We start from the raw sequence: 13,104 nt of genomic DNA on the forward strand, positions 1-13,104 counted from the left end.
TAGTGCGTTTTGTTAACCACATATGCGAAAGCAGTATGGGCCATTGCCTTTTGGTGGCCTGATATGTACTCCGGTAGATGCAAAAGCAAATGAACTATTGTATGCTCTAATGCAGTTCATAAAGTTTTTACTTTCAGGCACATCGTTAGTTAGAAGCTTCTGTAGATATTCAGGATATGAATGTAAAGGAGGCAGTCTAATCTGCCCCTTTTGACAGCAACGTGTAAATTCATTATTTGTATTGCCAGTTGTTTCTTCTGGGAAGTTAACTGAATGACAATGATTGCAAATGACATTCATTAATCCCAATGAATTTTCCTCAATAGTGGACTCATTATTGAAGGCGTTGTCAGCCAACTGGCGTAAGCGTTTAGCAGGTGTCTGTCGTTGATGTCCGCGACGGGCAGGTTTTGCTTGTGTCGTTTGAGTGCCGCGTTGTTGCATGTCCATTATTTGTGACGCGCTATTTTGGATTTTTAATTGATTCGCCCCCGCTTTGCCAAAAGTCCGTCTCAGTGTACGTCGTGTATTGTTTGTATCGAGCCTTGTCCGTTTTTGTATGTCGGTCAGTTGAGCTTTCTGCTTTTGGAGTCTTGCTTGCTTGTTTTCTGGCAGGTCATATGCTCATTGTACACGTCTGCCTTCATTTATTCTGTCTCTTCGCTCCCTTTTTTGTATGTCTGAGACGCGAGCTCTTTCTTTTGAAATCGTGCTTGTTTCGATGCAGTACTTTGAGACGCGCGCTGTATGCGTTTACGTTCATTGTGTCTGTCCATTTGGGCACGTCTCTGTAACGGGGTTACTTGAGCTTTGCGTTGTTTGATCCGAGACATTTTTTCTCCCGGAGTTTCCGAAGCGCGTTGTATGCGCCCCCGTGTATTTTTTTGTTTCATTCGTGTTCGTGTGTTTGGTCCCGTTATCCGATCCGAATCGTTTTGTACCCGTGACCGTGTATTCATGACTTGTTTGTTCCTCAGCGTGCGAAATATGGATAAGTAATAAGGAGGATCGCACTCACTGTTAATATGGAGCCTTTTCTGCAGTTGAACGGTTAATAGTGCTTTATTGTAAGGAGATCCACCTATGCTGCCTAGTGTGAAGGTGTTGAGATGACGTATGTTTAATATGGACGTTTCCTTTAGATATGTGGCTTTGGGTGTCACTTCTTATTGATGTGTGGGGGGGTTGGTGAGGATTGTTGTTGCGCGAGCGTCTTCTTTCTTTTTGTGTTTCAGGGGCTTGTTGAATCCCCTTCTTTGTGTGTGTCCCGTCCGTTGCTTGTAGGGTGTGTGGTGTGGTTTTTTGTTCTTTTTTTTTTGTGTTCCATGGGCTTGTTAAATCCCCCTCTTGGTGTGTGTCCCGTCTGGTGCCTGGGGGGGGGGGGGGGCTGGGGGGGGGGGTGCCTTGCTGTTGTGCGCGAGCGTCTTCTTTTTTTTGGTGTGCTAGTTTCGTGTGCCATGGGTTTCGTTCTGCGCCTGCTTTTTTGACTACTTTTTTCTGTGCCTTTTCCTTTTTTCTGTGCTCCCGCCGCCTCATTTCTTTGACTCCTTTTTTCTGTGGTATTGGCCACACAGCCTTTATTTAATTAATTTTACAGCCCATATTCTTATAAAGCACTTTCGTGGTTGTCAATAATTCACAAATTTGTACAATTCCAATCATACTGCCTGCTTGCACAAAACACACCATGCTCATCTTTTTATTGAATCTCTCAGTCCACTTAACAATCAATTAGTATTTTAAATACTCCCTTTTAAAGTGTGCAGAATGCTAAATAATCAGCAACTCACTATTTCATAATAAATGCTGTCATAAAGCATTTTCAAATTAATCAATACATACTTTATACACTACATTTCATAGTGTATATTATTATAATATGCTTTATAATCACTCACCATTTCCCAAATTTCCTTCCAAAATAGACAATGTCACAGAGAACAAAACAATAAATTAGAATTTCGTACCATGCCAATCAGGCTGGTTAGGGCTAAGGACATTTTTGTCACACTCACTGTGTTACTAAAAAAAAGGAAAACCATCACAGAGTGTATTGGAATAAGTCAATTCATGAATATTGACATAGTGTGTTACAAAGTGTGCACTGTTACACAATTCTCTATTACAAGCAACTAGTCTTTTGTATTGTTGCTTTCATAGCAAGTGCAGTTATAATGCACTACTCAATCCATCAGTCAATTTTCCAAATAAAATTGATATAATGGTTTAACTCAATCACTCTTTTGCACTCGTATTTTTTAAAATAAACATTAAGAAAAATCATTTTACAAGAAAAAGATACACATTTTCATTGTGTGCATGATTTGTTAGTAATCAGTTACTTTTTGTATACGTGTTGTTTTTTGTTGTTGATTTTATTATTTGTAGTGATGGCTGAGAAAAAGAAATATCTCATGTTTTAATGAGATCACAAATATCTATGATCAATCTGGCTTGAATGAGGCCGGTTGGGGGAGACAATACTAAACAACAGCAAAAAAAAAATCCTTTAAAGAAATCTCATGTTACTCATGTCACATAATCTATACTGTAGTCAGTTAACCAGTCATATACTCCTAAAATCCAAAATGTATGCACTTTAGGCTAAAATATTGTTAAATACATACTTTATAAAAAGCAGACTAGTGTACAATTGTGCAGCATGTTCAAATGAGATGTTTAATTGAAGACACAGCTGTTGACTATTACTAGTTTAACATATTAGATACAAATGTTACAGGAAGTCAACTTGTGTTGAAATTATTTTTATAAATAAATAAATATCATCTCTTTATCCACTTCCTTAACCCACTTATCCAGTGCAGGGTCACGGGGAAACTGGAGTTCATCCCAGCAATCATCAGGTGCAAGGCATAAACAATACCCAGATAGGGCACACACAAACACATGTCCACATTTTTGCTCCACCAATCCACCTAATCTGAGTATCTTTAGTGAAAGAAGACCTGAGCACTTTGAGGAATCCCACATGGACATGGGGAGAACATGCAAACTCTATGGATGCAAACCCTGGTCTCCTTATTGTGAGGCAGCAGTGCTACTACTACGCCAATGTGCCACCCAGGTAATATTATGCACTATTTAATTAACTGTTTTATGATTTGCTGACACTTCCAGGTTATGCTTGACATCTTTCACAATTTAATTTTCAAAGAGACCTGAGTTTTCTTTCTGGTTGGTTAAATATTGTATTCTTAGACAGATGCTTTCTGTTTTAATTAATTTTAATATACCTGTCTCAAAAGGTTAAAATATCTTACATGCAGAAGAGGTGCATTTGATGTTACTCAAAATGTTGTATTCAAAATGCAGCTAAAGACAGGTAATTTATTAGCCTATGTTAGCAAGTTTAGTCTCTAGCATTGTCCCTTTGGTCCACAAGTGATTCACTTCACATGCCAGTGTATAAATGTGCATGTTTTTATAAATTGCACATTTCAAAGCAATTTGGGATCAGGCACAACAAATAAAATGGTATATAATAAAGTTTCCAATCACAGACAAACATTTGGAGATAATTCCTCAATAATATGGACATCACAAAACAGACCAAATGCCTTGATTTGTAAAGTAATGGAAAGAGCCTCTACAACCATGCATATGTGGGTGATGGGAGGAAATAAAAAAAAAAATTACATATAAATTTGCAAATTCTATACATATAATGGCTAGGTGAAGAATTGAGCCCAGGTTACTGGATCTGTGCAACAGAAACTCAGAAAGATTAACATTTCTTAGAAGCACAATGGCAAGTAAACAGAATAACCACTGTAAAGCACCAGTATCCTCCCTTGTCTAACAAAGTTCAAGGGCGATTAGCTATAGTGTACAGGCATTTTTAAGGACATGTGATCTTACACCTTCTGTTACAACACTTATATAATTACAATTTCAAAAATCTTCTTTGCCACAAACTCTTAGGACTGAAAGAAAAAAACTTCACTTACATTATTTATATTCCATCTTGCCTTTTAAAAGATTATCTAAATCTGTTCCAGTCTTTTCTGCTCTAGGTTAAAACATACATACCGCCAATTAACAAACATAATGTATAAGTGACCAATATAAAGAATAATCAATTAATAATGAAATAAACTTCTACAGCTCATGATACTATTTCTTATGTCAGGCTGATCAACTGTAAGAAATACATTTTTTTTAACTGATCAGTACAAGAAAGGAAGGTCATAATGAACACCATGCATACAAGACAACTGTGGCCCAGTATTAATACTTAATAGCACTAACTTGTATAGGCTGATTGCATCAATCTAACAATCATCCAATCACTAGAAACATTTATATTGGGAAGTTGTCTTTTTGCTGCCTGCCACTACTACCATTCACTGTAAAAAGTTGTGGATAATTTGTTTAAGCTATTCATAGTCATTTAATACCATCCTCTGAAGAAATCTGATTCCCTAGGGTCTTGAGGGCTCTGGTACAATCATAATGAATAAGGCATTTAACATCTCCACTCATGTGGCTATTGAAAGAAGGGGCATAGCCAAAATGACTCTTGCACAGAACCATTAATCTGAATTTCAGGACACTATGAATGTGAGCATTGCATCGCCTCACACCAAATTTTAAATCCTCTCTAGCAGTATTGCCACTAGCTTGCCTTGTTTGACTTTCTCAGTTTGTTTCCCAGCTGGAGAAGCTTGCTTAAATAGGAATATTGGGGGGGCCCCTGCAAATCAAAAGGCTGGAAAACTCCCAGGGTTCTGCAGGAGTGCCTGTATTTGCTGTAGTCATGTCTGATTTTTGTAAGTTCCTGTCTTTTATTTAGCTAAGCGCTTGTCAAAGTACCAGAAACAAATTAACAACGGCCCCAAAAATGGGATAACCAACACTGGATATCAGCACAATATTGCATACATGGAAACATTTGGTGCGTTTCTAGGGTTACATAATTGTGCTGTGACACTGCTAAAGATAAGACAGACTTTTCACATGCCTATGAGACCCAATCGTTACTCTCTGCTCTGTTTTATTGTAATAGTCTGTCATAATGTTTACCTTTGGACTGTGAGCAATATGGTTGGATCTTTTACATTGATGCTGCACCTAAAACCATTTACTTATGATGTAGTAGCAATCATTTTCTGGCTCATAATGCTAAATGGGAACAAAGAGCAAATTTCTATGTGAAGAACTGACGTTCACTCAATTTGAAGCACAGGCTAATACTGCAAAATTATTAATAAAAATAACAACAGCATTATTTTTTATTTCTGTAATTGAGACTTGCAGCCTGAGCACATTTATATCTTGATTCCTATATGATATGGAAACAGCAGATTTCAACCTAAATAAACAGTATTTGAAGGGGCAAAATGAAAATAAGTAATCATCCACCTTTAATATAACCTTTCTCAATTTGTAAACTGACTAATCCTTGCCATTTTCAGTGCTAAAATGTAAAAAAAAAAAAAAAGGTTTATTACTTTCCTAACCTACTTAGTTCAACATAGTAGTTCAACTAGAGTACATGGGGGAAACATCTGTTATTGGCTGGTTCCTGCAAAAAAGGCAGCAGCACTCATTTCTCTACCAACATGTAACTTAAAAATTATGTATATAGTTTTTAAAATGTGTATATACAGAGAGAGAGAGAGAGAGAGAGAGAGACAGAGACAGAGAGAAAAGCACACACTGGATACACATTACAGTACTTATACCTTTCTTGTGTCTTTTCATACAAACCCCAAATCACAAAAAGTTGCAAATTTAAAAAAAAAAAAAGTGATTCTTAAATTTACTTGGACTTCATTTCACTCACTGCAGAGAGTATGAACCCAAGATATTTCATGTTTTGTCCGGTTAAGTTCATTCCATTTGTTAATACTGTATACACCCATTCCTGCATTTCAGGCCTGCAACACATTCCAAAAAAAAGTTGAGACAGTAAAGCATTTGCTACATTGTAATATCGCCATTCCTTTCCACAACACTTAAAAGACGTTTTTCCACAGAGGATACAAAGCAATGAAGTGTTTCGGGTGTTATTTTCTTCCATTCTTCCTGCAAACGCGTCTTAAGGTGTGCAACAGTACAAGGTCATCGTCACATTTTTAATTTCAGAATTATCTAGATTCTCTATTAGGGACAGGTCAGTCCAGTACCCATTCCCTCTTTTTCCACAGACATGCCTTTGAAATGTGCGCAGAAAGTGATTTTTCATTGTCTTGTTGAAAATGCATAGGCATTCCTGGAAAAGATTTCATCTTGAAAGCAGCATATGTTGCTCTAAATCTCAATATACTTTTCTGCATTAATTCCGCAATTGCAGAAGTATAATTTACCTTTGCCAAGGGCACGGATACAACCTCACACCATGACAGAACCTGGCTTATGGACTTGTTGCCAATAACAGTCAGGATGGTCCCTTTTTATCTTCTGGTCTTGAACACACTGTGTACATTTCTTCCAAAAAAGACCTGATATATTGATTCGTCTGACCACACTATAGGTTTCCCGCTGTGTGATGGTCCATCCCAGATGTCTCCGAGCCCAGAGAAATTGACACCGCTTCTGGATATCGTTAACATAAAGCTTCTTTTTGTACAGTAAAGTTTCAAGTGGCATTTGTGAATGTTAACTCCGTATTGTAGCTCATGACAAAGGTTTGCCAAAATAATCCCTTGCCCATGTGGTTATACAAGTTGTTGATGAGTGATGGTTCCTGATGATCAGAGATCACGGGTGTTCAGCTTTGGCTTGCACCCTTGCCCTTCACACACTGAAATTCCTCCAGATTCCTTGAATCATGTAATGATATTATGCACCGTAGAGGGAGAAATATGCAAATCCCAGTCTTTCTTTGAGGGTAATTGTTTTTAAACATTTCAATAATTTTCTCACACATATGTTGACAAACTAGAGATCTTCTGCCTAACTTTGCTCCTCAAGCACTCAGCCTTTTATGGATACTGCTTTTGTACCAAATCATGATTACAATCACCTGCTGACATCATTTGAAATCACATCATTATTCAATTTTTTTACCTCATTATTGGCCTTAATTTGCCCCCGCCCCAACTTTTTTTTGGAACGTATTGCAGGCATGAAATGCAGGAATATATGTACATTGAAATGACATGAAGTTGATCAGACAAAACATGAAATATCTTGGGATCATACTGTCTGCAACATGATGATTTTTTAATTTGCATTTTCCATACTGTCCCAACTTTTTCTGATCTGGTTAATCATTTCCCTTATTTTTGGGAAACATTCAAGCTTTTTTATACATTAAAATGGTGTGTTTTAGTAATAACATGCAAAAACACAAAATAATGATAAATACGGAGGAAAAGAATGTATGAATGAAACCAAAGACAAAGTAAATTTAGCCACACTGAAGGGCTTACCTAACAAATGCAGAAGTGCCCAGTGAATCTGGCAAGGTGACCCGGCCATTAAAGTTTTTTCTCAAAGAGCATTTGCATTCACCTCCCATTCACTTGTTTCCAACTTCTGGAGGTAATTACATTTTAGTGAGCACTCCAGCAGCCCTTAAAGGAATACTGCAAACAAAAATTATATTTCTAAAATCTAAAGCTTCATGGAAGTGACTTTAAGTTTCCTGTTTATGATGTATGTTGATAATTCTGGGAATATACATATATTTAACTATTTTTGCAAAATAAGCATCCATCCATCCATTTTCCAACCCGCTGAATCCAAACACAGGGTCACGGGGGTCTGCTGGAGCCAATCCCAGCCCACAAAGGGCACAAGACAGGAACCAATCCCGGGCAGGGTGCCAACCCACCGCAGCAAAATAAGCATGTGTTTTGAATATTTTGAGCATACAACAGGATAAATGACTTATGGATTATGTGACATGAGTAAAAGGAGATTTTTTTCTTTCTTCCATTGATGTGTTTTCACATCATCTACCGTTGTACTGTACTGGTCACTAGTGGCTTCTAATATATCATAAACTTTTCTTCTCTCTATTCTGCATGAAAAGATGAAATTAAAAATTTTCCTTGCATACCACTACAAACTACATGGGGTAAGTAACATAAAAAATATCATTTTTGGGTTGAATATTCAGCTAAAGCACTGTACCTCTGTGCCTTTTGCTATATTTAAAATGTTAAGAACCCATGTCAGCTTTCCAATCTGCCTACCATTCATAACAGACAGAAGAGCCCCACCTGTCCCAGATGGAATAGGTAAAACGAGATGTTATATAAAAATCTGTACAACAAACATGCAAAGATAACAATTGTAATAGCATTAATTGTTCAGAAAGATACCGTTTAAAAAAATGTCTATACCTGTTTCTCCCATACTATGTTAGTGTACTTGTTGCAAAAAAGATAACATTCTTTACATCTCATCGATTCAATTAAAGAGTCCAACCTGGGTGCTGGATTAGTGAGGCATACGTGTTACCACTGTCCCATTCGTGTACAAAAAAAAGTTGCATTGTGTAATTTGTAAAACTCAGAGATCACTGAGAAGATTGGACAGTATCTTTGTGAAACACAGAGATGAAGCTGCAGATGAACATTAACTTTTGTGTATAACATGGTAAATCATTTGCCTATGATCTTGTTTCATCTCTTCCTGCGCTCTAGCAATTACCTATTAATGTTTTGCAGATGTAGGCCTGTCTGTTTTAAAAGTGCTTAAGCCATGAGTAAACTTGTGTCCATAAAAACCATTAAATAAGGCTGACATGTGGCAGTAGAGAACCTGGAATCTGTAACAATGGGAACAGTATAACACTATTTAGCACTCTGTACGAGCCTATTGAAATTCCAGAATGGGACCACATGCTAAAACCCGTGCTATATTTCAGATTGTTAGATTGCTTATGTTGATGATTGTTAGTAAGGACAAGAATTAAATACCTAGGATTCTATATCAGGTACAGGAACAGTAATGGAAAATGCAAATGGCAAAACCTAGCCCACCTTATTAAATACCCTTTCTTGTTAACACAAATAGCCCTCTCCTCTGAAATAGCAAAAGTACTCTTAAGGCTGCAACTCATTGTTCACAGTATGCAGGCATGGTGAACAGATTAGGCTGTTGCTTGACCAAACATTGGAATGTTCAAGATTCATGGTCTAAGTAACTTTAATTGCACCATGGTTGAAGCTACTACATGTTGCTGTTCCAGTATCTCAGAAAAGGTTATTCTCCTGAAATTTTAACACACTACAAATACATCCAGTGAGTCAAAATACAGTTGGTGAAAACACCCTGTTAATGAGAGAGATGAATGAGGAATGGTTAGACTCAATTAAACTAACAGGAAGGCCAGAAATACTCAAATAATTTCTCATTAGAATAGTGGTAGGCAGGAAGACGTCCGTGAATGCACAATAAGTTGGACCTTGAATGCATGGGCCACAGCTGGGGTCCCCAACCCCCGGTCCGCGGCCCGCTACCGGGCTGCAGCCGTCTGACAGCCGGGCCGTGAGAGAACTGCCGGCAACGGAGACTCACTCAGACTTTTCAGAATGCTTGGCGGGCGGGGCTTTGCAGCGGTGCAGAGAGAGGAGAGAGACTGAGGTGAGAGAGTATTACAACAAAGTACTATATTTTGATGGTCCCGACAGTTTTCTCATATGACACGAGTGTATAGAAATTTCGTTACTACGAAGTACATTCGGCAGATTTACATTTACACTTTCATTACAACGAAGTGACTTTGAAATGCTTGAATGAATCATCCGCAGAGCAGTTAGATCTGTGGTCGCAGCTCAGATGTGCACATTTGCACAACGATCCCCAAACAGAAACATTGTAAAAAAAAATCTTTCTTCGAACTTTCCTCGTACTGTTTTTGCTGTTTTTGTTTTCGGTGGTTTTCAGTGATATCTTTTGCTTATTGCTTGTCAACATCTGAAAAACATCCATTGGAATTTAACTCATTGTCACCCTCCAATAGAAACGGCAGACACGAAAAACGATAACAGTGTTAATGTTTGTGATGTGCAACGCATATGTCTTTGTTATATGCAAAAAAGAAGAAAAATCTCGGGTTGCAAACGTATGCGAACTGCTTAATAACTTAATAGAAATGTAATGTAAATTGTGTATAAAACAACCCTACGAACCTGCCCTGAATCCTCAGAATCCTGCCCCCAAACCCCCACCCCCAACCGGTCCCTGGAAAAATTTGCTTCTAGTAAAGTGGTCCTTGCTGTCAAAAAGGTTGGGGACCACTGGGCTACAGCACTGAAGACATTGCTGAGTTCTCTTTCTGTTGGGTAAGAAATGGAAAATGAAGCCATAGTGGAAATAAGACCACCAAAACTAGATGACTAAAGTCTGGAAAAACGTTGTCTTTTCTGAAAATCTCATCTTTCAGTGCAACAAGCAGATAGCAGGGTCAAAATTTGGTATTTATGGCATGAGTCTGTGGCGAAGGGTCTATCCTGCCTTGTTTCAGTGGTACAAGCTGGTGTTCATAGTATGTTTTGTGGCACACATTAGGCCTATTAATACCAATTGAGAATCATGCAAATGCCAAAATATATCTAACCACATTTGCTGATGTGGGGAACATGCCAGACACAGACAGGTAGACATGATGTTAAGCACCACAACACGTTTATTTATAATATATACAAGTGGGAAACACACACACAACCCAGTGCCGCAGCATTAATCACCCCAAAGTCCAGGCCCTTACACAATGCCTTTCCTCTCTTCAGGCCACCTCCTTGCCTCCTCCAGAGACCTCGTCCTCTTCCACCCGACTCTAGCCTTGAATGAAGGGAGGCGGCCCCTTTTATAATCACCCGGATGTGCTCCAGGTGCTTCACGGCAATCTTCCACCGGCACTCTCCAGTGTGGCGGGAGTGCCAGCTGTGTACCCGGAAGCACTCCGGGTGTTCCCGATCCTCTTCCCCCCCGCACTTCCAAGTGTGGCGGAAGTGCTGAGGTCCAGGGCTCCAAAGGCATTGGGGCGCCCCCTGGCGGTGACCATGGGCCCCTACAGGGTTGAGCTTCACAGCTCTGTACCCCTGATCCCCAAACCAACCAGGGCGGTCGCCCCCTCGTGGTCTGGAAGAGACATATGCCCTCCTCCGGTCCTCCCGGGCATCCCGGCCGGGTCGTCCCCCCAGCCACGTGTGACACTGATTTTCTTATGTTCTTTTATAGCCAAAGCCTACCTACACTTTTTCATACAAATACTTCCAGCAGAATAATGTGGCAAGTCTCAAATCACATGTTACTTCAAGATGCTTTCATGAACATGACAGTGACTTACATTTTCTCCAATCCTCTGCACTGACCCCAAATCTCAATCCAACAGACTATAAGTTAAGGTGGAATGGAGGTTTAAAGCATGAATGCTTGGCTAAAAAATCTTCAGAAAATGTGTATCATTCTTGAGTAAGCACACAGTCCCTAAGTAATGTCTCCAGCATGACGTTAAAGCTACACTTTAAAAATATACATTATTCTGGAGACAAAAGGGTTTTCTATCCAGTACTAGTATACCAAGTAAAGTAGCCACTAAATATATAATAAACTAGTCATTTAGCCCGTTACAATAACGGGCGTTAGAACAGTAGTGCATAAACATTAGTAGGAACAGTCTATATTAATTAGCAAGGGACTTTGACCTCATTCTTTTTGTTGGTCGGATTTTTCTTTCTTTCAGCCTTTCTTTTGTTGAGGTTTACTTGCTGAGCTGACCGTTCTTCGTGGGCTGCCGCCATGTATTGTGTGTCTTTAATTTTCTGTGACAGTAATACTGTCTTGTACGGCTCTATTCAATAAGGGCGCGTAGATAATTTAGTTCAAATGGCTCTGGAATATGTGAAGAGCAACAGGTGCAGATCTTTATTTACACGCGCCTTTATTCGCTGCGCCCAATTGAGGTCGTCCTTTTGAGGCTCGCCTTTTTGTGTGCGCCCTTATTGAAGGATGCCTGTGCGCACCCTTATTGAAGGATACCGTCTTGTACGTCCGCTGGCTTGTACGTCCGTAATATACGTCCGTAATATACCTTTAATTTTCTCTGGCGGTAATACAGGCGTGCGCGTCGGTAATATGCCTTTAATCTCCTCTGACAGTAATACTGGCTTGTATGTGGCTGTAATATGCGTCACTGTATTGTGTACCTTTAATTTCCTCTCGCAGTAATACTGGTTTGTATTTCCATAAAACACCTGTAACTTTCTCTGACAGTAATATCGCGCATAGCACCGTGCCCCGCGCATGCGCACTTCACCAGAAGACACCCACACATGGACACCTGGACGCACATAGGGATTTTATATATATAGATGTGCAGTACTTTTCTTAATTTGTACACTTTGTGAATTATAATTGTGGTTCTTTCATTGCTATATCCCAATTACAAAAGCCTTGTTTAATTGACACTAATATAAAAGGATTTTCAATCAGAGCTGCATAATGATCACTAACAGCAACAGCTTTAATGCTTCAATTACCATTATCACACTTCTCAGTCTGAAACACTGTTGTCAAATAAAAAATCGGGAGTAGTCTCCCCTAGACCTTTTCATATACTCAGATATGGCAATGGGTATTTGAGGAGTAAACCGCAAGACAATGATTATACAGTATTTTTATATTATGTACATTAGAGAACCATCAACAACAAATCAAATCAAATTAATAATATATACAACAATTATTATAAAAGTAAAGTGGAATAAATTGGACTCTGCAGCTGCATCAATAAAAGGTAAAGTACCACTTCTAGGTAGCAGAAATACTGTAGCCCAAATCTTGACAGAAATCTAAGTTTTGTACCAAATACTTGTATGCACAATTTGGTAAAGTGGAATAAATTGGACTCTGCAGCTGCATCAATAAAAGGTAAAGTACCACTTCCAGGTAGCAGAAATAGCCCAAATGTTGACAGAAATCTACGTTTTGTACCTAATACTTGTATGCACAATTTGGTTGACCTAAGTGAAAGCGTATTCAAGTTATAGTGTATACATACACACACACACAGACACACAGAGACATAATTCCAAAAATGGTATTTTCAGACTCAGGGAGGTCTAAATTGTCAAAAATTCATCAAAATCTAGAAATGGAATTTTTGGACAATTACAGTACTTT

At 38.7% G+C, this 13,104-nt stretch overlaps 1 long non-coding RNA gene across 4 annotated transcripts in view; it reads right to left on the minus strand.

Moving 5' to 3' along the window:
* Positions 1–13,104, minus strand: part of LOC127529615 (uncharacterized) — a 487,131-nt gene that overhangs the window by 54,827 nt on the left and 419,200 nt on the right. For 2 of the 4 annotated variants that reach the window (XR_007936241.1, XR_007936244.1), the window contains exon 3: positions 1,899–2,022. The exons of the other annotated variants lie outside the window; for them this stretch is intronic. This is a non-coding gene — a long non-coding RNA (uncharacterized LOC127529615). The remainder of the gene's footprint in view (positions 1–1,898; positions 2,023–13,104) is intronic. 4 annotated transcript variants of the gene reach the window in all.

This window comes from Erpetoichthys calabaricus, chromosome 11 (assembly GCF_900747795.2).
Source record: "Erpetoichthys calabaricus chromosome 11, fErpCal1.3, whole genome shotgun sequence".
In the NCBI taxonomy this organism is placed as follows: Eukaryota; Metazoa; Chordata; class Cladistia; order Polypteriformes; family Polypteridae; genus Erpetoichthys; species Erpetoichthys calabaricus.